The sequence below is a fragment of the Bidens hawaiensis genome, unplaced genomic scaffold (assembly GCF_021521415.1).
Source record: "Bidens hawaiensis isolate Kalapana, Puna unplaced genomic scaffold, B.hawaiensis_p1.1 tig00062202_1, whole genome shotgun sequence".
Classification (NCBI taxonomy): domain Eukaryota; kingdom Viridiplantae; phylum Streptophyta; class Magnoliopsida; order Asterales; family Asteraceae; genus Bidens; species Bidens hawaiensis.
The window spans coordinates 35487-63454 of record NW_027501157.1 but is presented as its reverse complement, the minus strand read 5'-3'; the positions used below and the strand labels follow the sequence as shown (position 1 = coordinate 63454).

General features: G+C 32.5%; 1 pseudogene across 1 annotated transcript; it reads left to right on the top strand.

Annotated features, from left to right (window-relative positions):
* The first annotated feature begins 87 nt into the window (after positions 1-87).
* LOC143603581 (putative 1-deoxy-D-xylulose-5-phosphate synthase, chloroplastic) lies at positions 88-27394 on the top strand (annotated as a pseudogene). Its single transcript, XR_013148088.1, has 12 exons — positions 88-261; positions 565-756; positions 841-933; positions 6686-6796; positions 6863-7027; positions 7985-8135; positions 9252-9520; positions 10718-10958; positions 11459-11754; positions 12719-12997; positions 25653-25937; positions 26907-27394. The product of XR_013148088.1 is annotated as a putative 1-deoxy-D-xylulose-5-phosphate synthase, chloroplastic (transcript).
* The last annotated feature ends 574 nt before the right edge of the window (positions 27395-27968 follow it).

The following is a 27968-nucleotide window of genomic DNA, read 5'->3' as shown; positions in this document are numbered from 1 at the left end:
AAACTACAACATGACGAAGGAAGACTACGATCAAATAGGCCTAGAAGAAATGAAGATGTTGGTTTGGAAGAATGTGAATTTCGCATGATGTATGACCAAGAAAAAGCAAATCGGAAAGGTAAGGGTAAAGTGGCTGAAGATACAATCAATCTTGATGAAGATATGTTTGCTTATGCTGGAGCTTCTTCGACACATGTGAGTGCTAAGTCACCTGAACCTATGGTTGTTGAGCCTGTGTTTGTTGAACCATCTTTGGAATTTGTAGTATATAAACCTTCGGCATAATCATTTTTTGTTGAACCTCTTGCTGTTGAGGAACCGATTATTGAAGAAATGAAAGATGATGAAGAGCTGGTTGATTATGAATTGTCACCTGAAGATGATGGTGGTGGTGATGATATTGATGATAATGATGATAATGATGATAATCATGATGCTGGAGGTGGAACATGTGTGTTATTGAGTTATGTTGGTGAAAAAGATCAAGAAGATGTGATTGTTGAATCTCATCAGACTGAAGAACGTCAGCCAGAAAAACCTGTTGTTATTGATGAGAACATTTAGGAGGAGTTGGAAGTACTTGATGTTGATCCAATATCAACTAAACCTCTTGGTTTGTTTCAAACTAGAGGTTATGCTGTTTATAAACATGAAGAAGGGGAGATTGTTCATGATCGAGATGAGTTGTTGAAAATGATGAATGTAACTAAAGAAGAATTCGATTTTGATTTTGAGAAAGATATGGAGAATGGATGTGTTAAAAGGCCAGATTTGATGCTTGGAGAAGAGACATTGATTTAAGAAGCTCTTGAGAAGGAACCTGTCAAATATGTAACACAGAAAAACTTAGAATTTGATCCATTTGATGAAGAGATTGAGATGGTTAGTCAAGAATTAGATCAGGATGGTAATCCAGTGGTAGTTGATGATGAGGTTACAAGTAAAAAAGAAGAATGATTGGTTTAAAGAATATATAGTTGAACCTGAGAAACAATGTCTCAGACTAGTGAGTTACTATAAAAAGACGAAGAAAGATACGACGTTGGGTAAATATGTCAGTATTGCGTATCTAAAGAAGATTTGGAAGATTGCAATTAAAAGACAGTTTGGGATGCAATACTTTGAAGCTTGATGGAGCTGAAATCGTTGACGTGGCATGTTGTGTATGATATATGTCAAAAAAAGTTGTTGTATGCTCCTGCGAAAGGTTACATTTCGGAGATATGGGTGTCACATCCCTCGACCAATGACATTCATATTCAGATGATTTTCTTGATTATGAATTTCATGATTATGCTCGTTTCCGTGATTGTGCTCATTTACGTGACTATGCTCATTTTCGTGATTGTGCTCGTTTCGTGATTGTGCTCATTTTCACGATTGTGCTCATTTGACATCTGAATTACATATAAGAAAGAAATTATTAATATCGTAGTCAAATAATAAGGTAAACAAGATTTTAATAACACATAAGCATAAAATAACACATAGACACAGAATATGTCAAAATCGTCGATCTTTGCGACATTTACTAATTTTTATATATGCATCACTATATTTTACATCTACACACTTTATATATATGCGTCACTACACACTTTTCTTACATACATACACACACTTTTTTTGATGAAATAAATTACGATAATGAACATATAAATATATATGGTTTATATGTATGGTTCTCGGTCGTAGTATTTCCAGGTTAAGTTTTCGCCCATATTTCTCAGTCTATTCTCAGTATCTATTAATCTTCCCCGTAATGACAGAGCTCAGCCGTCATTTCCGGTGTCATGGTGGGGTAGTTTGTGGTTTCAGCCTGGAATGGTGCATAAGGATTTGTCATCATTGTTTGATATTGCCAATCATTTGTCCACCATTCTTCCAACTGGGCTTGGTTGATAATATCATCAGGGAGCAATGTATTATTTGGGTCCTGGGATGGCATATTAGGGTTGCTGGAACTTGCTGCACCTATATCGTTGAATATCGGTTGAAAGATTTCACATTCATCTAGGCATCTACGTAGTCGCTCCTGCATAGGTATTGTTGAAAGGGGTGGTGGTAAAGTTGGTGGTGGTTCAATTGGTTGTGGTTGAGTTGGTTGTTCAAGTTGTGGTGGTGGTTGTATGACTGAAGTTCTTCCTTTCTTATTTTTTCTCAACCTTCTTTGCCAGTCTTTGAGCCTTCTTCTTCTTTTGGGCTTTGGTTTTTCTACTGGTTGTTATGCTTGAAAGTCCATGGGTTCAGGGTGTTGTTCACTAGTTTGTCCTTCTTCCATATCTGTAGTGTTATCGGATATATTTTCAAATGCTTCTATAAGCTCGCTCATACTGTTAAGCTAAAACAATAAAACAACGAACTCCAAAAGAAAATCATATTTATTTTCACGTGTGGTTAGAACCTTATATGTATGGTTAACACATAGGTTAATGCATGTATTTTCTAACTCTTAATTTTAAGATTAGGTATTATTAAAATACCCATATTGCTTAAACCAGTGGCTCCAATACCACTTCAGCTGTCACAACCCCCGACCCCTATACCCCGGGAGGGAAGCAGTGAACATTGATTGGTGGTATCGATGTTTATTAAATTATTTTGCAGCGGAAAGTTTCATCAGAACCGTAGTTAGTAAAAATGATCAGAGTTATAAAAACACCATGATTGTTATTATAATAAGCTGGGAATTTAACCCATTTTAATACAAACATAATTTTTATAGGGATAAACCCTAATTTACAAAACACGTTTCTTTATTCTGGTGACAAGCCACTTATTTAAGCTGGAAGCCCGCAGGCATCATTCCTTTGTCTCTAAAAATTCACCTGAAACATGTTTAAAATATTTGATCAGCAAGAAATACTGGTGAGTACATTCATTTGTAAATGACACATTTCACAGTTACAGCATTAAGATGTTTTTACATCTGTCTTCTTACAAATTACCGAAAGGTACTTGTCACTCGATCGTATCTATGACTGTGGTCATATTACTTATTAGCTAACACTTGTCCAATAAGTAACGTGCAATAGCCCAGTAGGCAAGCCTTGTATACAAAACCCCACAATACCAGTAGTAACCATCCCGTAAGTCTACAGAGACTTAATCACTGTAATGTATTTAAAATACTTTTAAGAAATATATTTGAAAAAATTTAGACCATCTTCCATGAGTTTTATAGGTTTTGAAATCATCATGACAGTGTCGGATAAACAGTTGTCTCACGCAGATGTGAGTGGTACAAAAACTCGAATGTCTCACCTTGCAAGTTTACAGTTAAAGAAAACGCCTCTTGGTATTAAGCACCTAGGATAAACACAATGTAGTATATCTAGATTAGTATAAAACCAATAATCATAACGATAATCACGAGAGTAGAAACTTTACACGATGGCACAATGTCTTACCTTAATAGGCAAAGCTTTCGGATTGGTGTATATTTCTTTCGATCGAATAAGATATCGTTACGATAACTCGGGTATTATACCAAATACTTAATATGTATGAAAATTTCAGAGAGAAAAGAACTTTGGTGCAAGATTGAATGTCCCGTTCTCAACTTATTTATAGCTGATTTTGGACCCCGTCGCGATACGCGATGGCCATAGACAAAAGGGGGTCGCGTATCGCGAAGAATCTTATAGCTTTGCCTAATCATCCCTAGACCTGCTACGTGGCACGCCACGTGTCCCGTCTGAGTAACCTCCACGTCGTGATACGCGATGGGTTACCTTGACAGGTCATCGCGTATCGCTATGCCGCAATATTTCTGGATAACGTTACACGTCATCGCGCTACGCGAGGAGGCTAATCTAAACCCGTCGCGTATCGTGATAGAAGGATTATTAAAAATCAAAATTTTCCACAAAAAATACTAAGGCATCCCTTAAGAGGCTCGTGGCGATGCGAGCGTGCGTCATCAAAGCGCCACATTTCGCCCATCGCACTTCGCCCGAGCCCGTGCCCGTGCGCGTTCGGGTGCTTCGCACCCTCCGCTAGGACAACTGGGTGTGATATATCTTATAAGAACATTAACATATGAGTTTTCTTTATTTCCTTACTTTTTCCTTAAATTTATTTTGTGGTTTGTTATAATGGGACTTTATTATACGTTAATCAAAATGTGGATTTAAGAGTTGGACACCACAAAAACCAAAGCTTCATGTGTCATGTGTGAAGAAAGATCCAGAGACTGGAGAATTTGTCAATAAATTGAGATATTCAAGACTTGATTCGTTAAGGGTTATACCGTTATATCCAATGGAGCAGAATTTTCATAAGTAATTTTTATGGTGGTATTACGATGAATCAACTGGTGAATCAGTCTTCAATTTGGATAGCGTAAAAAAGAATTTATGATGTGATTGCGGTGGTTTACCCGATGTGGTTGATTCATTGTTTGGAGAAAGATATTGAGGTTCTACATTCCACAGGATTCAAGTTTATTCTAATAAGGGTAAGGAACAAGCTCAGCAGTACCAGTGAGTTGTGAATGGTTTGTTTTATTAACAAGATACCTAATGGCAGAGTCTAGGAAATGAAGTTGATCAGTGTTGGAAAAAAGGAAGACAAAAAGGAGGTAGGAATCGAAGCTGAATGATAAGGCAAATTGATTAGAGCGTCTTGGAACATGTTTAATTATATGCATGTAGGGGTTTCAAGACTGAAGCCTCAAGAAGGTTCAACTAAACACTCGTTTGAGGAATATCGTAAAAAGTACAGAGCAAGAGTGTTTGGGATGACACAGTGAAGACAATTAAGATCTAGCAATATCCAAGGGGGAGTTTGTTAGAACATAATGTCTAATGCTAGGAGCTTATATGTGTACTGAAAGCAGTGTTGGAAATAGGTTTTAATGTTTAGTAAGCGTATAAGTCATATCCAACAGATACATATACGACGGATATGTCAATGTCTATATATGTACACATATTCGTCTAGTCTCATTAGTTGTCTAGATTTCCAGATCATTGTAGTGAGATCTGTTTTCACGCAATATAACATATATTAAAAGTGAATCTATCTTGTGCATCTTATCTCATAATGATTTCCGCTCATAATGTTGAAGAGTAGATTGTAAACTCAGTGTATTGATCCTAAACGTACACGTTCTTTCAAGGATAAAATTTTATAGCCTTTTCCCTCCCCTCCTCTCCTCTCCCCTTATCTCATTTGAAAATATATGGAACATGACTTTTTTATATTTTCCTTTCATTTCCTTTCCCTCTTCTTATTAAATGAGACTTAGGAACACAACGTATTGCTAGTTTCACAACATCTACAAATATTATATTTTGAGTAAAGTGCCATTTTGATCCTTGTGGTTTGATAAATAATGCGAATTTAGTCCAAAAAGTTTATTCTTTGCATATGGACCCTCCACGTTTCCCAGTTATTGCCAATTACATCCAAATCACTAACCCTGTTAATTTTAATCGTTAAGTCATGGGTAGACATGTCTTTTCACTATTTCTTTATTTATAATACTTATTTAAGTGAACTACGGTTTTCATCCTTGTGGTTTGTCCAAATCCGTGGTTTGAGTCCAATAGTTTCAAGTTTGTAATTTTCTTCCCTCTGGTTTCATTTCACTTACAATTAAACTCAAATTTATTAACCTCGTTAAGTCTGGTCGTTAACCAATTTGCGTGCCTCTCACGTGATGACCAGTTTTGTTGTTTTTCTCCCCAAACAAACCTTCGTCCTAATTTGCAAGCCCCCTCACGTAAGGGGCCGTATTTGGGTAAAAAGAAAAAAAGAAGGAACAAAACTACCCCTCACGTGATGGGCACACTGATGGATATAACGACCAGACTTAACGAGATTAGGGAATTCGGGTTTAATTGCAAGTGAAATGAAACCATATGGAAGAAAATTGCAAATTTGAAACTACTGGACTAAAACTGCAGATTTGGACAAACCAGATAGACGAAAACCGCAGTTCACTGAAATAAATATTATAATAAAGAAAAAGTGAAAAAACATGTCTATCCCTAAGTTAATGATTAAATTTAGCGGGATTAGTGATTTGAATGTAATTGTTAAGAATTAGAAAACTTGAAAAATGCATATGCAAAAATTAAACTTTTTGAATGAACACGAAAAGCTCTTATTTTCTTTCTTTCTTTCTTTCTTTCTTTCCCCCTACAAAACAAAACATACCATCCATCTTGAAGCATCCTGTTGTGGAATCTTGTACTTCCCACACGCATCAAGCCCTAATTTACCACTTTCTTTTCTGGTGAACGTATTTATTTGACCAGTTTCTTTCTCGATTCATCACCACCGATCCTAATTTCAATCAGCGAGCGTATCAATTGCAATCACTGATGATGATGACTACTACTACTACAACTGCACATTGTTCGTTGAGTCATAATAATAATAATAATAATAATAATAATAATAATAATAATAATAATAATAATAATAATAATAATAATAATAATAATAATAATAATTCCAGAAGCCTGAATACTGAGTCAATTCCATCATCAAGTCTAATCTTTCGTTCTAGTATTCGAATCAATTCTACCTCTGGCGCTTCAGTTTGCTCCTCCAAGGTATCTTATTGACCTCTTTGGAGTCATCACCTGTATACAAGTGTGATCCAACTGTATCAGTTTTTAACTCAAAAGACTTGAAGCTGTTTATTACTTTCATTCTGGTTTGATGGATACAGGGTCGATTATGTGCTCTACCTGGAATAGGTGATATATTTTCAGACAAGCAGCCGACGCCAATTCTTGATACAATTGAAAGCCCTATGCACTTAAAGAACCTATCCCATAAGGTGGTTGTTTTATTAACTTCTTATTTTGTTTTCCGAAGCAACGTTCATCTATCGCGTGATGTGTAGGAATTGAAACAACTGGCTGATGATATTCGCTCAGAGTTGACCTTTATAAGAAATGAAACGCAAAAGTCGGTCAAAGGTAGCATGCCCGTGGTGGAGTTGACCGTTGCTATACACCATGTCTTTTCTGCTCCCATGGATAAGATTTTGTGGGATGCCGGAGACCAAGTAAGACTCATCTTTTGCTTATTGTTAGTTACAGGTGGTGGATTTCTTTTAGGCCTGTAAACGAACCGAAAGTTCAGAGAACCGTTCGGTGGGGAGTTCAGTTATGTTTGCATGTTTATTAAACAAATGCACATGAACACGATTTTTTGTTCATTTAGTTAAAGGAGTGTGCATGTCTCATTCGTTTATTTAAATTCGTTTATGTTGTATACCATACCTGTCAAAGGCGCACTAGGCGCTCAGGCAAAGCGCAACGCATGGAAAACGAAAACATTCATTTTCTTGACCAAGGACGAACATAACGTTCATTTTCTCAACAAATGAACACAAACTACAAAACCCCGCTCGTTTAATTGTCCGTGTTTGATCATTTACTTGGTCAAAGTTAAACGAACGAACACCAACATGCTCCATCCGCGTTCATTCGGTTTGTTTAAGGGCTTAATATACAATCTCCTAAATAGCTTTATTTAAACCTTTAGATTTTGCTTCCAATACTATTTTCAACGTTTTTTTAGGAAATTGGACAAAACTGTGTACGTCACACAACCCGACCCTTTACATTCTAACACATGCTTAATAGGGACCTTGTACGCCAAACCCCGATATTGCAACTTCTGCTTTTTGTAGATTTAAAAGTAGGCAAGCTTCAGTGAAACTTGTTATAAATCTTTAGCCACATAAACATTTTACCCGTCAAAATTACCCCAATTGAACAATATTGAAAATACTAGCACTTTACGAATGAAATTCAGGTTCCAATGACCAAATTAGAAATCAAGTAAAAGTAGGTTACTATTTATAGCATCTGCTTTTAAAACTTTAACATCAAAGATCATAAAAGATCCTTTTTACCCACAACTCTTTTGTCTTATGTATAGATTTTTCTAAATCAATCATCTTTATGATATAATATGGTACACTTAACGATGATTAATTGTCTTTAAATGTTAACAGACTTATGCACATAAGATTCTTACCGGAAGGCGGTCTGTTATGCATACACTTAGACAAAAGAACGGTATTTCCGGTTATACTTCTCGTATGGAGAGTGAATTTGATTCCTTTGGTGCAGGCCATGGATGCAACAGTATTTCTGCTGGTCTTGGTATATCTTTGTCCTGTCTTTGTTCGCTTCTATACACTCGACCCACTTAATAATGACATGTAAAAAATTCAAGTTTGCAAAAACATGCACAAGTACAACAGCAGGGTATGCAGTATGCAGTTCCATAACAAATTACCTTTTTACCCCTGGGTCATTACATATCAGTTTTTTCTCTCTATTTTTTAGGGTGAATTTCATATATATCCTTCTAAACTATTAAAATATCATATATACCCAATCAAAACTTAAGATATCATATATATCCTTAGAAACTAATTCAATTACAGATTTATCCATTTCATAAAAAATAATTAAGAATATGATCATTCTAACCTTATTTTCCTAGTAGCATTCATAATTATCTGATTTTTACCTTAAAGATTTTATATTTATCTATCATTAAACAAGTCATTATCTTTTTTCCGGTTTTCTTTTATAAGTTTATTTTATAACATGTATACTAAAAAAAAGGTAACAAAAAATATAGAACACTTGATGCAATAATGGGCATATTTTATTATTTCAAAATTAAAAATTTTATTCATTACAGGACCTGTGTAAATAGTTTATTCTTTACAAAAAGATTAAATATGGCTTTTAACATAATATGATTGTTGTGATTTTAATCCAAAGGGTAGAGTTCATAAAGAAATATTATAAAAGCTTAATTTTTTAAATGCAAAGGACAAAAAAACATACTTTTTATTTCAAAAGAGAAATGTAAATGAATATTGGTACACATACATACGTTTGTATACTAAGAAGAAAATTAACCGATTTACAGATTTTGCAAATGATTTGGAAAGCCAGCTGAACTTCATTAAATTATACTGCTAAAATAATTTGAAAAAAGGTAAAATTGGTATAAATTAAAAAATTATTAAGAAAGAGCATATATGATATATTAAATTTAGTTTGGGTATATGTGATATTTAGGTAACTTTCTAAGGTATATATGTAATTCTCCGTTATATTTTCAAAGTATACTACAAAAAGTACTTTCAGGGTATGAAAATGCATAAATAGTGAACAAGATACTGAATTCATAAGTTATTGATGCAAGTGAAATCTTTTATAAATTTCATTTAAAATGTGAAATGGTTATTGTATGCATAGGTATGGCAATTGCACGGGATATTAAAGGGAAGAGAGAACGCATAGTTGCGGTTATAAACAATGAAAGTATTACATCGGGCCAACTTTATGAGGCTATGAGCAATGCAGGATATTTGGATTCAGATATGGTTGTGATATTAAATGATAGGCGTCAATCATTACACTCAAAACAAGACGATGCCCCTAAAACAACAATTAATGCACTCTCAAGTGCTTTTAGCAAGTTGCAGTCTAGCATATTGTTCCGGAAGTTTCGAGAAGCCGCTAAGGTATTATTTTCTTCAAATCAAGTGACTCACACTCCTTTCACAACAATTTTATATTTCTATTTAAATACATTCTTAGAAAAGGTTCTTTGCTATTTGCATGTCCTACAAGTTATATGCAAGATCTATTAAGAATCCTAGCAGTGATTCTGAATGTAGGCAACTCTTGAACCTTGGTAATATTGAGTTTGATTTATTTACATCATGTAATTATGTAGGCAAATCTTAACTGTGTGAAGACTTGTGTTATTTAGGGTTAAGTAGTAGTATAAGCAACACTGATATTTCTTAATCAAAATATGTGTTAATAGTATTTACAGTACTAAAAGTTTATTTAGGTTATTGATCTAGGGTTAAATTGAGTCTTATTGGACTACCGGAGACAACCTACGTCTCGAAAGCAATTTAGGGGCGGCAATTTCTGCCATGATCCGAATTCAACACGGAAGAGAAACAGGTTTTTGGTCGGGCTAAAACGACCCGTTTTCTTAAACTGGTCATCCTGAACACAACCTGTTTAAGAAATGGGTCAATCTGAACAAGACCTGCTAAAAAGTGGTTGGCTTGTTAACCTTCTTAAGAGTTTTTAAAGAAGTTAATATTTTGATTTTAAAAATGAAAATTGTTCAAATTTAATGTTAAGGGTTTTTATTTTAAAATTTTCAAATAACTTATAAACTTTTAAAAATGAAATTAATTTCCATGTTCAGCCTTTTTAACTACTTTTCACTTGTAACCTTTTTAATTCTATTAGTTCTAGCTATTCATTCTTCGATTATTCCCATTCGCCTTTTAATCTCAAGCTATAGAGACCGAGGTTTGTTAATTAATGCGATAAGTACACAAAAATAATTAAAATAACAAAAAATACTAAATGGTTTCATATGAATCAGGGAATCGTAGTAGTTAATTGTTTAAATTGTTACTGAGTCACTAGGCATTACTTATATTTATAAATGAAAATAAAAGGGTTGACCCTATTTGAAGTGGGTTTGCATGACACATAAGTATATGTGTTAGGTTACGGTTGAATAATTCAACCCACCATCCTGACACAGTTTACACCCCTAGAAGCATGCTAGTATTTTCTTTAGTTTGGTCTTGTCATATGGCATGCATGTGATAATAGTGATGTAACATAATGAAATAACTATCTTTGATGACTCAAGACTATTATACAATTTATGATCTCATGTGTAGGGTTTAACAAAGAAAATTGGTAAGGGTATGTACGAATGGGCGGCCAAAGTGGATGAGTAAGAACTCGGTTTATATTACATCGGCCCTGTGGATGGTCACAATATTGAAGACCTTATTTGTGTTCTTAATCAAGTGGCATCCTTGGATTCAACGGGTCCCGTTTTGGTTCATCTTATAACAACTGAAGATAAAGAAACACGAGAGGAGAAGCAAATTGGGATACCTAAGAAATACAACCAAGGTATATGCTTTTATACCATCCATCTTTACTCGTTTTACAATGTTAATTACGTAAATGATCACTGTGGTTTGGCAATAACAAGTTTGGGTCTAACCTGGAAAAGTAACATGTTTGTCACTTATGGTTTTCAGTATGTAACATATTTGTATAATTTAAATCTTGTTTTTAATTTTTTTTGAAGGTTTTGCACCGAAATTTTAGGTTAATTTCTATTTTTCATTTTTTGCAACCGTGTTGTGACGGGAATTTAGTTTTATTTCTTTTCCTATTTATACCATGTTGCAACCGGATTTTTAAGTTTTAATTGTAACTTATATATATGTTTTCCGTTTTTCAACTGAAAATCGTTTTGAGATTGACATTTAATCTCTCTTCTCAAATATTTAACTCTAAACTATAATATACTTCCCCACTAAATACTCATAGTGGGATTACACTCAATCATATTTGCTCTATTTGATACGTTAAACTTTTAAGTTTTAATATATTATATGAAACAGATCCTTATGAGTCGGACCCACAACCGAGTAGCCGAACCCAAACTTATAGTGACTGGTTTGGGGAGGCATTGACCATGGAAGCACAGCTGGACAAAGATATTATGGTGGTTGCTGCGGGAACAGGGGCAGGAATGGAACCGTCACTTAAATTATTTCACGATAAATTCCCGGACCGGATATTTGATGCCGGGATGGCGGAACAGCACGCTGTCACATTCTCGGCTGGTTTATCGTGTGGTGGATTGAAGCCGTTTTGTATAATACCGTCTACGTTTCTTCAAAGAGCATATGATCAGGTTTCTTTTTCTTCACAGACTCAGTGGTAGAAAAACATTCTCTATTGGTCATTGTTCGTTGATTGTGTATGTCAAGTGTTCAAGTTACAATGTTACATAGTTAAAGTTGTTAGTTGTTCGACAACTGGCAGTTTACTTATGAATGGGTTGATTTCGGCTGTGACTAATGTATACAACCTCTAAATTGTTCATATTATATACTTTTATCATTACTGTAATTATTTTATGTAATTATTATCATCGCATTATAACTATATCTAATGACTTTTAAAAGGTGACCGAACATGTGTTGACATGTAAAACTATTTTGAACAATACAAAAACTTAGGGGAGTGCATGGGTCGGTTTTGGGCTCAAAGTGAACCATTTGGTTTCATTTTTTTTGGTTTGGGTTTAATTCCGTTCGGTTTCGGTTTTTTTGGTGTTGCCATTTGTGCTTGAAGTTTTTAGGCCGAAAAAGAATTTGGACCTAGATAATGAATTTGGGCCTATTCTTTTTTTTAAAAAAAAAATCGTGCCTAATTAGTTATTATACATTTGGGCTAGAATATTGGGTTACGCTTTATATTATGTTCTTATAAATAACTTTAAAAAAACGAAAGCAAATAAATTTAGTTCAGTTTGGCTTTTTTGATTTTAATTACATGCCGAACCGAAAGCTTGGTTTTTACAAAAACATAAAATTAAACCATCGGTTTTTGTTTGGATTTGGTTTTTTCAGTTTCAGATCCGTTTACCAAATATGGCCCTTTTTAACTTGAACTCTATTTTAGCCTGTCACTCAACTTGCCCGAGCCTCTCACCTAGCCACCTCTGTTTTGTTTATGCTGATCCTGTTTCTTAAATATATGCATGTATATTTGAATACTTTTATATAATTGTTCATTTTAGTCACATATATTTATCAATTTCAGAAATAGAACTAGGGTATTTAACTGATCCTGTTTCTATTGCATGTGTTTAGGTGGTTCATGATGTAGATAGGCAAAAGATACCAGTACGTTTCGTAATTCCAAGTGCGGGTTTGGTAGGGTCAGATGGGCCCACAAATGCTGGATCATTTGATATAACATTTATGTCATGTTTACCGAACATGATAGTTATGGCACCTTCTGATGAGGTGGAGCTTGTTAACATGGTGGCAACTGCAACTTGCATTGATGATCGGCCCGTCTGTTTTAGATATCCTAGAGGTGCTATTGTTAAGTCAAACACATCTGTCTGCCATGGAGTTCCCATTGAGGTCACATATCCGTCTATTTCTTATATACTCTAATTTTATAGGATTTTTGTTATTGCAAAATGCAAAATAAGGAAATATATGGCAAGAATAAGCATTTTGGATGAATTACCGTAATTGTCATAAAATAATTTATTCTTGCCATGTGAGGTGTTCAGTTTTTATTTTTCATTGGTGGAAAAACGGACAGTTCGGGTGTGGGTTAGCTGTAGGGATGTGCATAGCTCTGAACAACCGACCCGAAAACCGAAAAGTTGAATCGAAATAACCGAATCCAAACAAAACCGACGGTTTAGTTTTATGTTTTTGTAGAAACAGAACATTCTGTTCAGTTACGGTTTTGCATGTAATAAAAACCAAAATGTCATAAAATGCAAAATAAGCATTTTATGGCAAGAATAGGATTTTTGTTATTGCAAAATGCAAAATAAGGAAATATATGGCAAGAATAAGCATTTTGGATGAATTACCGTAATTGTCATAAAATAATTTATTCTTGCCATGTGAGGTGTTCAGTTTTTATTTTTCATTGGTGGAAAAACGGACAGTTCGGGTGTGGGTTAGCTGTAGGGATGTGCATAGCTCTGAACAACCGACCCGAAAACCGAAAAGTTGAATCGAAATAACCGAATCCAAACAAAACCGACGGTTTAGTTTTATGTTTTTGTAGAAACAGAACATTCTGTTCAGTTACGGTTTTGCATGTAATAAAAACCAAAATGGCCAACCGAACAAATTTGTAGACTTTAGTTTTTATGTAATATATAAGAATTTAATAAATGGTGTAACCCAAATATTTTATCCCTATGTGTATAATAATCACATTATTTGTTAATTAAAAGTAGATTTTGGCCCAAAATCGTTAGTTTTAGTCAAATTTTTTTTCCGGTCCAAAATGAATCACAAATGTCACAACTCAAAATTTTGTTTTTTTGTTGTTTGAGCCTAAAATTGACCAAACCAACCCATGCACACCTCTAGGATTAGGTAATTGGCTGGGCAACCCACAACACTCTTTTTATCTGTTTTTTTGAAGTTTAGAGATAATTAATATGTTAAATATGATTACAGAAGATTATACTGTTACAATTACAATTTATCTTCTTCTAATAATATGATTTTGCATGTTTAATGCATTTCAGTACACTTGAGACAACTTTTGACTCATTTGACCCATTTGACTTTTAAACTTCAAGGCTAATTTTTATGCTTAACCTGCCATTAGGGGTAAAACAAAACCGGTTGATTGGTAGGTAAATGAGTTGAACATTCACCTTTACCTAAGCGAAAAATAAATAACATGTGCTTTAAAATGTATATGTATGCATTAATGAAACTGATCTTTTCTTAAATTCAGTTTTAAACTGAATAATAGCTATTAGTGTTGTAGTACATATATGCAATAGTGTGTATTGCATACAAGCAATAGTGTTGTATTTACATGTATTCAATAGTATGTATTGTATAATGCAATTGTGTTGTATTATATGCAATAAAAAACTATTGTCTATATGAAATGCACACTATTGCACATATGCAATTGTGCTATATTAGAAGGATGAAAGAAAAAAAAATACAAAATATTTTTTAAAAAAAGTTAAAAATAACTCTTTATTAGTTTTCTAGTTCTCTTTAAAATGAGTTCTCTCTAGATCCCACCTTTATATATATACATATATATATATATATACATATATACATATATATATATATACATATATATATATATATATATATATATATATATATATATATATATATATATATATATATATATATAGGATCAGGATCATGGGAGAACTTTTTTGAAATTGAGAACTATGAGAACCATTTTGGACCACAAAAAACCCAAAAATAAAAAAAATCATAAAATAAAATAAAACACAAAAATCATAGAAGTAAAAAAACCAAAATTCTTATTATATCATCTCGGTTTCATAAAAAAAAAATCTCGGTTTAGCTAAATTAAATACACATACGTATACCATATACATATATGTACATTTACATGTTTTTTTGTACACATGTGTATAATTTTAAGATAAATGATAATGTACATATGTGTATATTACGTAACTAAAGATTATATAAAATTATACATATGTGTATAATACGACGTTTTTTTTTATTTTTTTTATTATTTTATTATTTTCTTTAATGAAACCGGAATGAAATATAAGAATTTTGGTTTTTTTACTTTTTTAAAATTTTTATTATTTTTTGTTTTATGATTTTTTTAAATATTTTTTTAAATGTGTTTTTAGTGGTTCAAAATGGTTCTCAAAGTTCACAATTTGCAAAGGGTTCTCTTAGGATCCTTACCCTATATATATATACACACACACACATGTAATCTTTTCAAGAATATATGGCTCTGAAGTTCTATTCCTTTACCATCTATTTTCATCCCTAAAAAATCAATGTTATCTCTTAGTAAGCTAGTTTTTCGTTTAAATAGAACTAACCCATGTTTTATACATAAATCTAAATACTTCAAGATGTTTTAAATGAATATTAATATTATCTGATAATATTAAAATATCATCGATATAAACAAAAATAAAATCGTAATTCTTAAATATAGTATCAATTTTTCTTTGAAAAATTTGTGGTGCATTTTTTAATCCAAAAGGCATTACAAGCCATTCGTACTGACCTTGAGGAGTGGAAAATGCAGTGTAAATCTATAAATATTTCAAGATGTTTTAAATGAATATTAATATTAAAATAGAGTTAAGTGTCATTTTAGTACCTGTAGTTTGGTCAACTACGCAGCTTTAGTGCCTATTTTTTATTTTGTGCAAATGGCTACCTCAATTTCAAAAAACTTGCATTTTTAGTACTTTTTTTCTAACCCCGTCTATTTTTTCCGTTAAGTCAGGGATAGTCTGGTAATTTCGTTATTCTTTTTGTTTTTTTCTTTTCTTTTAAACACTAATATCTTGTAAACCCTATATCCCCAAATCATAACATCAAAATCCAAATCCTAATTTCCAAATATTGTAAAAATTCAAATCCTATGATGATATGGAGAAAGTATTTGGGGATTTAGGATTTGGATTTTGATGTTATAATTTGGGATTAGGGTTACAAGAAAGCGTTTAAAAGAAAAGAAAAAAACAAAGAAAATAACGAAGTTACCAAACTATCCCTGACTTAACGGAAAAAAATAGACGAGGTTAGAAAAAAAGTACAAAAAATGCAAGTTTTTTTGAAACTGAGGTAGTCATTTGCACAAAATAAATAATATGTACTAAAGTTGCGTAGTTGGCCAAACCACATGTACTAAAATGGCACTTAACTCTATTAAAGTATCATCGATATAAACAAAAATAAAATCGTAATTCTTAAATATAGTATCCATTTTTCTTTGAAAAATATGTGGTGCATTTTTTAATTCAAAAGGGATTACAAGCCATTCGTACTGACCTTGAGGAGTGGAAAATGCAGTGTAAAGAATCCTATCAGAATGCATTTTTATTTGCCAAAATCCATTTTTATAATCAAACTTAGAAAATATCTTTTTATTTCTAGTCCAGTTTATTAAACTTTCTTTATGAGGTAAAAAATATCCATAAAAAACAGTATTATCATTTAATATATATATATGTATATATATATATACACATATATAGGTTAAGGATTCTAAGAGAACCCTTTGCAAAATTGAGAACTTTGAGAACCATTTTGAACCACTAAAAACACCTTTAAAAAAATCATAAAACAAAAAATAATAAAAATTTTAAAAAAGTAAAAAAACCAAAATTCTTATATTTCATTCCGGTTTCATTAAAAAAAATAAGTAAAAAAATATAAAAAAAAACAAAAAAAAAACGTCGTATTATACACATATGTATAATTTTATATAATCTTTAGTTACGTAATATACACATATGTATATTATCATTTATCTTAAATTATATACGTGTACAAAAAAAAACATGTAAATGTACATATATGTATATAATATACATATGTGTATATAATTTAGCTAAACCGAGTTTTTTTTTTCTTTTTTTTATGAAACCGGGATGATATAATAAGAATTTTGGTTTTTTTACTTTTTTGATTTTTGTGTTTATTTTATTTTATGATTTTTTTTTTATTTTTAGGGTTTTTGTGGTCTAAAATGGTTCTTACAGTTCTCAATTTCAAAAAAGTTCTCTCATGATCCTGATCCTATATATATATATATATATATATATATATATATATATATATATAGTTTTCAAGGAAGACTAAGAATAAATCATGTTAATCAATGGTTGTGATTTAAAATTACCAATAACCGACATAGTTTCCTAGAATTACTCTTTCAACATTATAACCGACATAGTTTCCTAAAATTGTTCTTTCATCATCATTTGTAATGCCAAATGTCAAAATTTTGTTGGTTCTTACCATTCTTAGGAAACTCCTTATTTTTATTTGAACCCTTTTAGAGAGAGAGAGGTTTAAGTTCAGGAGAGAAATCAAGTTATTGCGAGAAGTGTGAGAAGTCAATCCAGCCAATCAGAAATTTTCAATTCTTTTTTCTTTCTAATTAAATATAGGGTAGGATGGTAAATGTTAAATTATGCTATTTTGGTAAGTATTATTTTGTTTGGAAGATTCCACTAAATCTTTTATTAATATATTTTAGCTTTTATTTAACAACAATGATTCAAATTTCAGATCTTGTTATTCTTTTTTTTTTTTTTTTACTTTTCTAATTATTGTTTTTATCCATAAACAATTTGTTTATTATTCATCAAATCACTACTGGTTATTATTAACCGAGTCTCCTTCACCATTTCAAGTTTTTTTCAACCATCACCATAGCAACCTAAGATCGAGAAGCCAATTCGTTATTTGAATGAAGAAATCATTATTTTTTATTAGTTTTTATCTATTTCTTGATCATAAGCACTTAATTAGTTTTTTTTTGTATTTCCAAATCATATTCTTCTACATCTTTCATTTACGAAATATATAAAATCTTGTTCTTCGTTCAAAAAGAAACCCACAAGCATTTAAATAGCTTTTTATACCTTCACAACAATTTATAGATCCCACAACAAGTTGTGTTACAAACAACCTATATGTATGTATCTTACACGAACTCTGTATATCACAAAACAAAATATTATCTTTCATTGGTATGCACCAATTATGTATACTACACAAAAAAAATTGTCTTTCATTACCACACAAAAATTTACGGATCCTACATAAATTGTGTTAACATAAACAACACACGTGTATATCGCGCGTACACATATATTTTTTTTCCAGAACGACATGTAGCCTACATACATATGATAACCCTAAATGTATAAGTATTAAATGTGTATGTTTTTTTTTCAAGCTGTGTAGGTTTAAATATCCAATCTCGTTCTTTATAATTAAAATCCTACACAACATCATACACCTACACTAAATTATCCATACACAATGTCAAAATAAGTCCTACATTTGAAATCACAAATATACATACAATAACTAATAAAGAAACAAAATCAAAGGAAATGTTTTCTTAGATTATCCAATCATAATGGGGTATAGTTTTTTCTACACATGGTTTGCTACGAATTTTTGAATGAATAATCCCAATATACAAATATAAAAAATAATATGCAATTAACCATACCTTTTTTCTATTCTCTAATAATTACTTTTTTCCGATTAACACGAAAACCAAATTACGCAAAATTGAAAAGTAGTGGCACATTTCCAATACTAATAAATGTTTCTTTATTTGAAATCTTTGAATTTGAGTGAGATTTGGGCCACAAATTTAAGTACACATTAAATATATGTAAGTTTCTTTATAAGATGGTAAATAATGAAATACCAATATACCCTTTGTCATTAAAAATATTAAAAAGAAGAATATCAATATTACAAAATTGCCATTTTGAATGTAGGCCATAGGTCAAACATAATCAATGGTCGTAATTAACTTCTCGCAATAAAATGACTTCTCTCCTGAACCATCCCATATATATATAATATTATTTTAACTGTTATGAATTATTGATGAATGATGGATGACACAATTGTCAAACACCTTTATTCACACGAACACTCCAAGTGAAATACAATAGTTTAGATTGTCGGTAGTTTACTTTTTGCACAATAGTTTTTGCCTTATAAATAGAATGTATTTGTACGAAGGTTGATATCCAGAAGTAACAAAAATATCATATTGTTTACTCAGCATATTTCTTAGTTCAATTATTACTTCGAAAATATTGTTATAATTAGGGCTAATATCATAACACGTTATCAGCACGAGCCGCTTATATCCTAACCAAGAAAGGTAATAGACACAAAGGTATCTACATAAGCATCATAAACACTTCTTTAATTATGTACATTAGATATATATCTATGCATATACATATACTAACTAATATACTAAGTAATAGCAATAATGTGTATAAACATTGTTATTAAAATTTGATAACTATTCTAACTTTTATTTATATATGCACACTAATATCTCATTTAGAAGTTAGATTTATTTACACTAACAATTCTATTCTTATTATTGTGCATACTAATTATATATTTTATAAAATAAACTGTATTTAATATCTTATTTATTATCTTACTTTAAAATAATTAATATTATATATCATATATATACACACACACACACATACAAACGGTAATGTTACCGTTATAAACGGTAATGTAACCGTTGTAAAAAGGTTATAAATTTTCACTATAAATAACCAATCATTAACCCCATTTCATTTACAACAAACATTCTTCTTATTAAATTTATCCAAGATAAAGTTTCAAAATGATTCACCCGGTTTTGCTGTTGGTCACTATAATGCTTATACTACTTCTCACTCTAATTTTTAATCTCCCATCTGAAGATTTCGGCATTTTCTTTTTCTTTTATATGTTTATAGCTCTACCAATGTATTGTATCTCATTGTTGATTGATATATATGGATTCTAATATTTATCTTATTATTTGCTCTATTATGTTTAGCAACAAAATGTCAAATATAGCAAAACTCGAATTCCCTGCACTCAACATTTCTGGAGAAAATTATATGTCTTGGACAGCAAATGTCAAAAGACATTTAAAATCTATGGATGTGTTAGAAACAATCCAAGAATACAATGATTGCTCTGACCAGGATAAAGCAAGAGCTGATGTTTTCATCCATAAACATATTGATGAATTACTACAGCATGAGTATTTTAATTATGATAACCCATATATGATATGGGAAGATTTGAAAAGCAGATTCGGTCATCTAAGGGAAGTTTTACTTCCTACTTCTAGAGATGAATGGAACAGTCTTAGGTTCCAAGATTTTAAGAGGGTAAATGATTACACCTCTGCTTTATACCGAATTTGCTCAAAACTAGAATTTTTTGGGTATCCCGTAACAGAGGAAGAAAAGTTAGAGAAAACTTTCTCCACGTTTCATGCATCAAATGTAAACTTGCAAATACATTATCGTTTGCAGAATTTTAGGAGATACTCTGATCTAAATGCATTACTCCTTGTAGCAGAGAAAAATAATGAATTATTGATGAAAAATCATCAATCTCGTCCCACGGGTTCATTAGCAATACCAGAAGCACATGTTGCTCACAAAAGTTCTCATAAAAATTCTGATCATAAATGGGAACAAAGTCGAGGACGAGGCCGTGGACGTGGACGTGGTCATTTTGACAAAAGGCATTTTAATGATCGTAAGCATCCATTCAAATGGAACAATAACTCTTACGGTCGTGGTCGTGGCCGTGGTCGTGGTCGTAACCAGAGAGCCAATAATTATCATGTCCCACACAATACCAATTCCAACCACCAAAATAAATGGAATGAAGCTGGTAGGTCCGAAAACAATGGCACTTCATGTTTTAGATGTGGAAGTACAAACCACTGGGCAAAGGCTTGTCGCACAGCTCCACATCTGTGTGAACTGTACCAAGCCTCTCTAAAAGGAAAAGAGAAAGAAGTGAACCATGTTGATAACTTTAATAATATCAATGCTGAGCTGAGCTGAGCTGAGCGTTGAAGACTTTGGGGTGGAACTTTGAAACAAAGTTGCTTGACTACTATAATTAGATGCAATTATTAAGTGTGTTCTCATTATCTTTAATTATGTAGTTCCTCTTTCATGTACTACTTGTGTTTCAATTAAATAAAGTTCTTATTAAAATATCATATGTCTTCGTTATACACTTATTTTTGTTCTTAATATTTTTCAAGATTTAAAATGAAAATCACCGGAGCACAAGATTAAACAAATGAAGAAAATATATGTATAGCGGATAGTGGAGCCACGCATACTATACTTAGATCTAAAAAATATTTTTATAAACTGAAACCAACAAAAGGGATCATCAATACAATATCAGGTCCTACAAACTTGATAGAAGGAGTGGGAAAAGCTAATTTAGCATTACCAAATGGTACAAAGCTCAAAATAGAAAATGCTTTATTTTCCCCAAAATCAACAAGAAATTTATTGAGTTTCAGAAACATATATCATAATGGATATGATACTCAGTCAATGACTGTTAGTAATGAAAAATATTTGCATATCATAAACAAAGATCAAATATTGGAAAAATTGCCAATGCTCCATTCTGGTTTGCATTATACATATATAAATGTGCCTCAAGCACATATGGCAGTCAAAGAAAATTGTTGCGATTCTGGTATCATAAACTTATGGCATGACAGATTAGGCCATCCAGGATCCACAATGATGAAAAGGATCATTGAAAATACACATGGGCATCCACTGAAAGGTCAAAAGATCCACAAAATAGATAAAATGCCTCAATGTACATCTTGTTCTCTTGGAAAATTAATTACAAGGCCTTCGCCATTAAAAGTCGATAAAGAAACACCAATGTTTCTTGAAAGAATTCAAGGTGACATATGTGGACCAATTCATCCACCATGTGGACCATTTAGATACTACATGGTCTTAATAGACGCATCCAGCAGATGGTCTAATATCTCTTTATTATCGACTCGTAATGTTGCTTTTGCAAAATTTCTTGCTCAAATTATCAAATTACGTGCACATTTTCCGGATTATACCATTAAAAGAGTAAGGCTTGATAATGCGGGAGAATTTACATCACATGCTTTTGATGATTATTGCATGTCTGTGGGGATTGTTGTAGAACACCCTGTTGCTCATGTACACACACAAAATAGCTTAGCTGAGTCGTTGATCAAACGCCTACAGCTAATAGCTAGACCATTAATAATGAGGACAAAACTCCCTGTTTCTATTTGGGGTCATGCAATTATGCATGATGGATCATTAATCCGCGTGAGACCAAGTGCAAATCATAAATACTCTCCCACACAACTTGTTTCTGGAAATGAGCCAAATATCTCTCATCTTAGAATTTTTGGTTGTGCTGTGTATGTTCCTATTGCACCACCACAACGCACAAAAATGGGTCCCCAAAGAAGGTTGGGAATATATGTTGGATATGAAACATCTTCCATCATAAGATACCTTGAACCTTTAACAGGTGATGTATTTACAGCACGTTTTGCTGATTGTCATTTTAACGAGACAATGTTCCCGACATTAGGGGGAGAAATGAAAAAGCAAGAAAGAGATATATCATGGTGTGTGCCATCATTGTTACACCTAGACCCAAGATCAAAACAAAGTGAGACAGAGGTTCAAAAAATAATACATCTACAAGAAATTGCAAATCAGTTACCTGATGCATTTACTGATATAAACAGGGTCAATAAATCTCATATACCAGCTGCTAATGCTCCAGCTCGAGTTGAGATTCCAAGCAAGCAAAACCATAATAATGCACCTCATGAATCTCAAAAACGTTTAAAACGTGGAAGGCCAATCGGTTCAAAGGATAAAAATCCTCGAAAAAGAAAGGGTTCTGAGAAGGACACTGACCCTAAGGAAGGAATGATTGACAAAACCTTCCCTCAGGAAAGAATAAATGATATAACATTTCCTCAGGAAAAAATAAATGATTCCAATAAAGAATTGTCAATAAACTATGGTAAATCACATATAATGTGGGATCGAGATGAAATGGAAAATATTGATGATATATTTTCTTATTCTGTGGCAAGCGATATCATGGAAGAAAATGATGACCCTGAACCAAAATCTGTAGATGATTGTAAAAATCGACAAGATTGGAACAAATGGAAAGATGCTATGCAAGCTGAATTAAACTCACTAAACAATCGAAAAGTTTTTGGACCTATTGTCATTACACCAAAGTCAATGAAACCTGTATGATATAAATGGGTTTTTGTGAGAAAACGAAATAAGAAAAATGAAGTTACAAGATATAAAGCAAGACTTGTAGCTCAAGGTTTTTCTCAGAGGCCAGGAATTGACTATGAAGAAACGTATTCTCCTGTTATGGATGCTATTACGTTTAGATATTTAATCAGCTTAGCAGTCTCTAAAAAGTTAGTGATGCGTCTTATGGATGTTGTCACAGCTTACTTGTATGGATCACTAGATAGTGACATCTATATGAAAATTCCCGAAGGATTTAAACTCCCCGATGCAATAAGCTCAAAGCCTAAGGAAATGTATTCCATCAAATTACAAAGATCCTTGTATGGACTGAAACAATCTGGAAGGATGTGGTACAATCGTTTGAGTGATTATTTGATAAGCAAAGGATACACAAATAATCTTATTTGTCCATGTGTCTTCATCAAGAAGACAACATCAGGATATGTGATCATAGCTGTGTATGTTGACGATCTAAATTTAATTGGGACACAAAAAGAAATTAATGAAGCAATTGCTCTTTTAAAGAAAGAATTCGAAATGAAAGATCTTGGAAAAACCAAATATTGTCTTGGTTTACAAATTGAGCATATGCATAATGGGATACTTGTGCGTCAGTCAACTTATACTGAGAAACTCTTAAAACGTTTCAATATGGACAAAGCAAATCCTTTAAGCACACCGATGGTTGTTAGATCACTCAATGTTGACAATGATCCATTTCGTCCTTGCGAAGATAATGAAGAGATTCTTGGTCCCGAAGTACCATACCTCAGTGCAATTGGAGCACTTATGTATCTTACTAACTGTACAAGACCTGACATTTCTTTTGCAGTTAATTTATTGGCAAGATTCAGTTCATCCCCTACTAAAAGACATTGGAATGGCATTAAACATATTTTTCGGTATTTAAAAGGAACTGTTGATTTAGGTTTATTTTATCCTAACGATTCAAAAGAAGGGTTAGTTGGTTATGCAGATGCAGGTTATTTATCTGATCCCCATAAAGCAAAATCTCAAACTGGATATGTATTTAAGAATGGAGGAACTGCGATTTCATGGCGTTCTCAGAAACAAACACTCATTGCAACATCTTCAAATCATGCTGAAGTCATTGCATTGCATGAAGCTTCAAGAGAATGTGTATGGTTAAGATCTATGTCACGACACATATTGATTTCTTGTGGACTAGAGAAAGATCGAATTCCAACTCCTATCTATGAAGATAATGCAGCTTGTGTCTCGCAAATGAAGGAATGATATATCAAAAGTGACAGAACAAAGCATATACCACCAAGATACTTTGAGTATACTCGAGACCTTATTAAAGACAATCAGGTTGAAATGAGATATGTCCAGTCCAGCAACAACTCAGCTGATCTTTTCACAAAAGCACTTCCCACAGCAACATTCAGAAAACATGTTCATGATATTGGCATGCGCCATGTACGAACAATGTAACGACCTGCAATTTGAGGGGGAGCTATATACTGCACTCTTTTTTCCCTTAGCTAAAGTTTTTTCCCATTGGGTTTTCCTTTAGCAAGGTTTTTAATGAGGCAGTACTTCAAGACCCCGACGTTTTGAAATGGTGTCATCCAAGGGGGAGTGTTATGAATTATTGATGAATGATGGATGACACAATTGTCAAACACCTTTATTCACACGAACACTCCAAGTGAAATACAATAGTTTAGATTGTCGGTAGTTTACTTTTTGCACAGTAGTTTTTGCCTTATAAATAGAATGTATTTGTACGAAGGTTGATATCCAGAAGTAACAAAAATATCATATTGTTTACTCAGCATATTTCTTAGTTCAATTATTACTTCGAAAATATTGTTATAATTAGGGCTAATATCATAACATTAACGTCATTCACTTATGTTTTGTTGATCTGGATGAGATTAAATCTTTTTAAATGTAAGTATCTTTTAAAAGCTCTTAATATTATAGATCAAAATGTACAATGTAATATCAATAGTTTTTTTTTATAGAAATATTAGGCCCAATTTCAAAATATCACGGGTCAAGTTTCTTTGGCCCGAAAATCACTAGCCTGGTTAGCAACACTGAATTGAACCCGAAAACCCAAAACCCATAACTGAAACCTGATGGTTTTTAAAAAACTGAAACTTTTGTTTTCGATTCAGTTTAGCCCAAAACTGTACCGATCCACACCATGCACACCCTTAATGGTCGGGCTGTGTAACGAATCTGGCCAAAGCAGGTTTGGTTGACCTGATAACATTTTTTTTCTCTTTTTTAGTTATGTTTGAGAGAATTCAACCTGGTAGTAAGTAAATGGATCAAACTCTTCTATGCATGTTTATTATATGTTACATTGTAAAAGGTAAAACAATCAACTGACATATTTTCTTGTGCAGATTGGTAGAGGAAGAGTTCTTGTAGAGGGTAAAGAAATCGCTTTGTTGGGATACGGATCAATGGTCCAGAATTGCCTTAGAGCTCAGTCTCTTCTTTCAGAACTCGGGATCCAAGTAACAGTTGCTGATGCCAGATTCTGCAAACCCCTTGATATTAAACTCGTTAGACAACTGTGTGAAAACCACTCGTTCTTAATCACTGTCGAGGAAGGCTCAATCGGAGGGTTTGGATCACATGTTGCACAATTTATAACCCTTGATGGGAAACTCGACGGATCAATCAAGGTATTTTTGTATTCATTGTATTGTTATTTATGTATCAGAACCTGACATCTTTAATTTTCATAGATATTTAGCTTGTCCAATAGGATCAGAATCATTTCAGATCTTCCAAATAATTTAAGAACTTTAAGTATTGTTAACAACCAATCATTTTGTTTATTTATTTTTATAAATTTAATATTATTTGAGGGTAGTTTTGTCATTTATTTTATTTAATTTGATTATATTTACGTAAATTTGTTATAACATACATATGTAATTAGGTTATTACGTATGTGTAAACCTGTGTGTTAGTAGTATATTTGTGTATTGGGTTACAGCCCATCATTTAGTTAGCTAGAAAGCCCATGGGCCCAGTTTTGGATACTATTAGGGTTTCCCACTTGTATAAATAGATATACCCTCTTTGTATATTTTATCACTTAAATAAACACCATCTGTTTTACACTGTGATTACATATAATAAATGATAAAACTACCCGTAAATAATACAAAATATATAAAATAAATAAATAAAATGATTGGTTGTTAGGAGTTTTTGAAGTTCTTAAATGTTTTGCAGTTCTTAAGAGATCCAAAACCCGATATATGACTACAAATATTTTATTATTATGAATAAAAGTCTAATTCTTTTATTAAGATGGAAGGTTATTATGTTTTATATATTAAAAATATACTTTTTAAAGCTTTAGCTATTTAATCTGCAAGATTAAAAAAATATATATCACGAGTGAAACCAATTTGTAGGAAACGGGTCAAATGCACAAAATATGTTTCTATCAGTTTTTGTTTCAGTTTTATAAATAGTTGTTTGATGTGATGATTATGAAACAAATTTATTACCTTTAATCAAGTTTTTTTTTAATAACTGATTTATCTATTTGTTCTGAATACGCTAAATATGTTACTTTGTACGTTTTACCTATTCGAGATAAAACCTTAATTTTGCATAAACATATGGAACTTTTGCAGTGGAGGCCGATTGTGTTACCAGATAATTATGTGGAGCAAGCATCACCAATGGAACAGCTTGCTCTAGCGGGGCTAACCGGGCATCACATTGCTGCAACCGCGCTTAACCTGCTTGGTCGAACTCGTGAGGCTCTTCTTTTGATGTGTTAAACAAGACAGCCGTTGGGGCGGTTTCTATACATGCAACCTTCATCTTTTGTTCATTTATTGTCACTCATCCCCTTGTGAACTTACTGACCTCAGCATATACTTGTCATGTAACCTTGTTAATATGATCATAGATATGGCTTTGATTCCCGGGCTTGAGCTCTTTTCAAACGAGACAAATAACTGAAAACCTTGATTCAAATACTGGTCTTCGTGTTCGATGTGCTCATACTGTAGAAATCAATGGAAAGTTGATTGATAAACTCTTTCTGTAACGTATTTTGGAATTGCTACAAATCACTCCAAATGATGAACAATATTGATTATTATTAATTTTAACTAGTTCTTTTGATTAATACTAAAAGCGGAATATCAAAGTTGAGAATTTGAACCGAGAAAATCAAAGTATCTCAATCAATTTAAAATTAATGATTTAATCAATTGGTGGTTGTAGAATCATCACTCGAATATGAAATTGCAAAATAAAACAGTTAGATGAACTCTAATTAGGGTTCAAAATATTATGTTTAAACGTTTAGAACAACTCTTGTACATTTAGACACTCAAAACAAGATACACACTAGACCCTTGAACATTTAGGTAGCGTTTGGTATACATGAATGACAAGGGGAATGAATTGATTCATTACTTGGGAATGAAGAAAGAGGTATTTGGTTACTCAATGGAATGGAATCATCCATTACACATGGAATCTCATTCAATCAAAATCATTTCTTCCCTATCCCACTTCTTTTTTTTTTCATTCCATTCCTCTCTCATCCTACATTCTCAACACCGCCACCACCTAACAACAACAACCACCACCACTACCATCGCCACCACCACCACCTAACCGTCATCGTCACCACCACCTCCGCCACCACCGCCGCCACCAACACCACCACCAGCGCTACC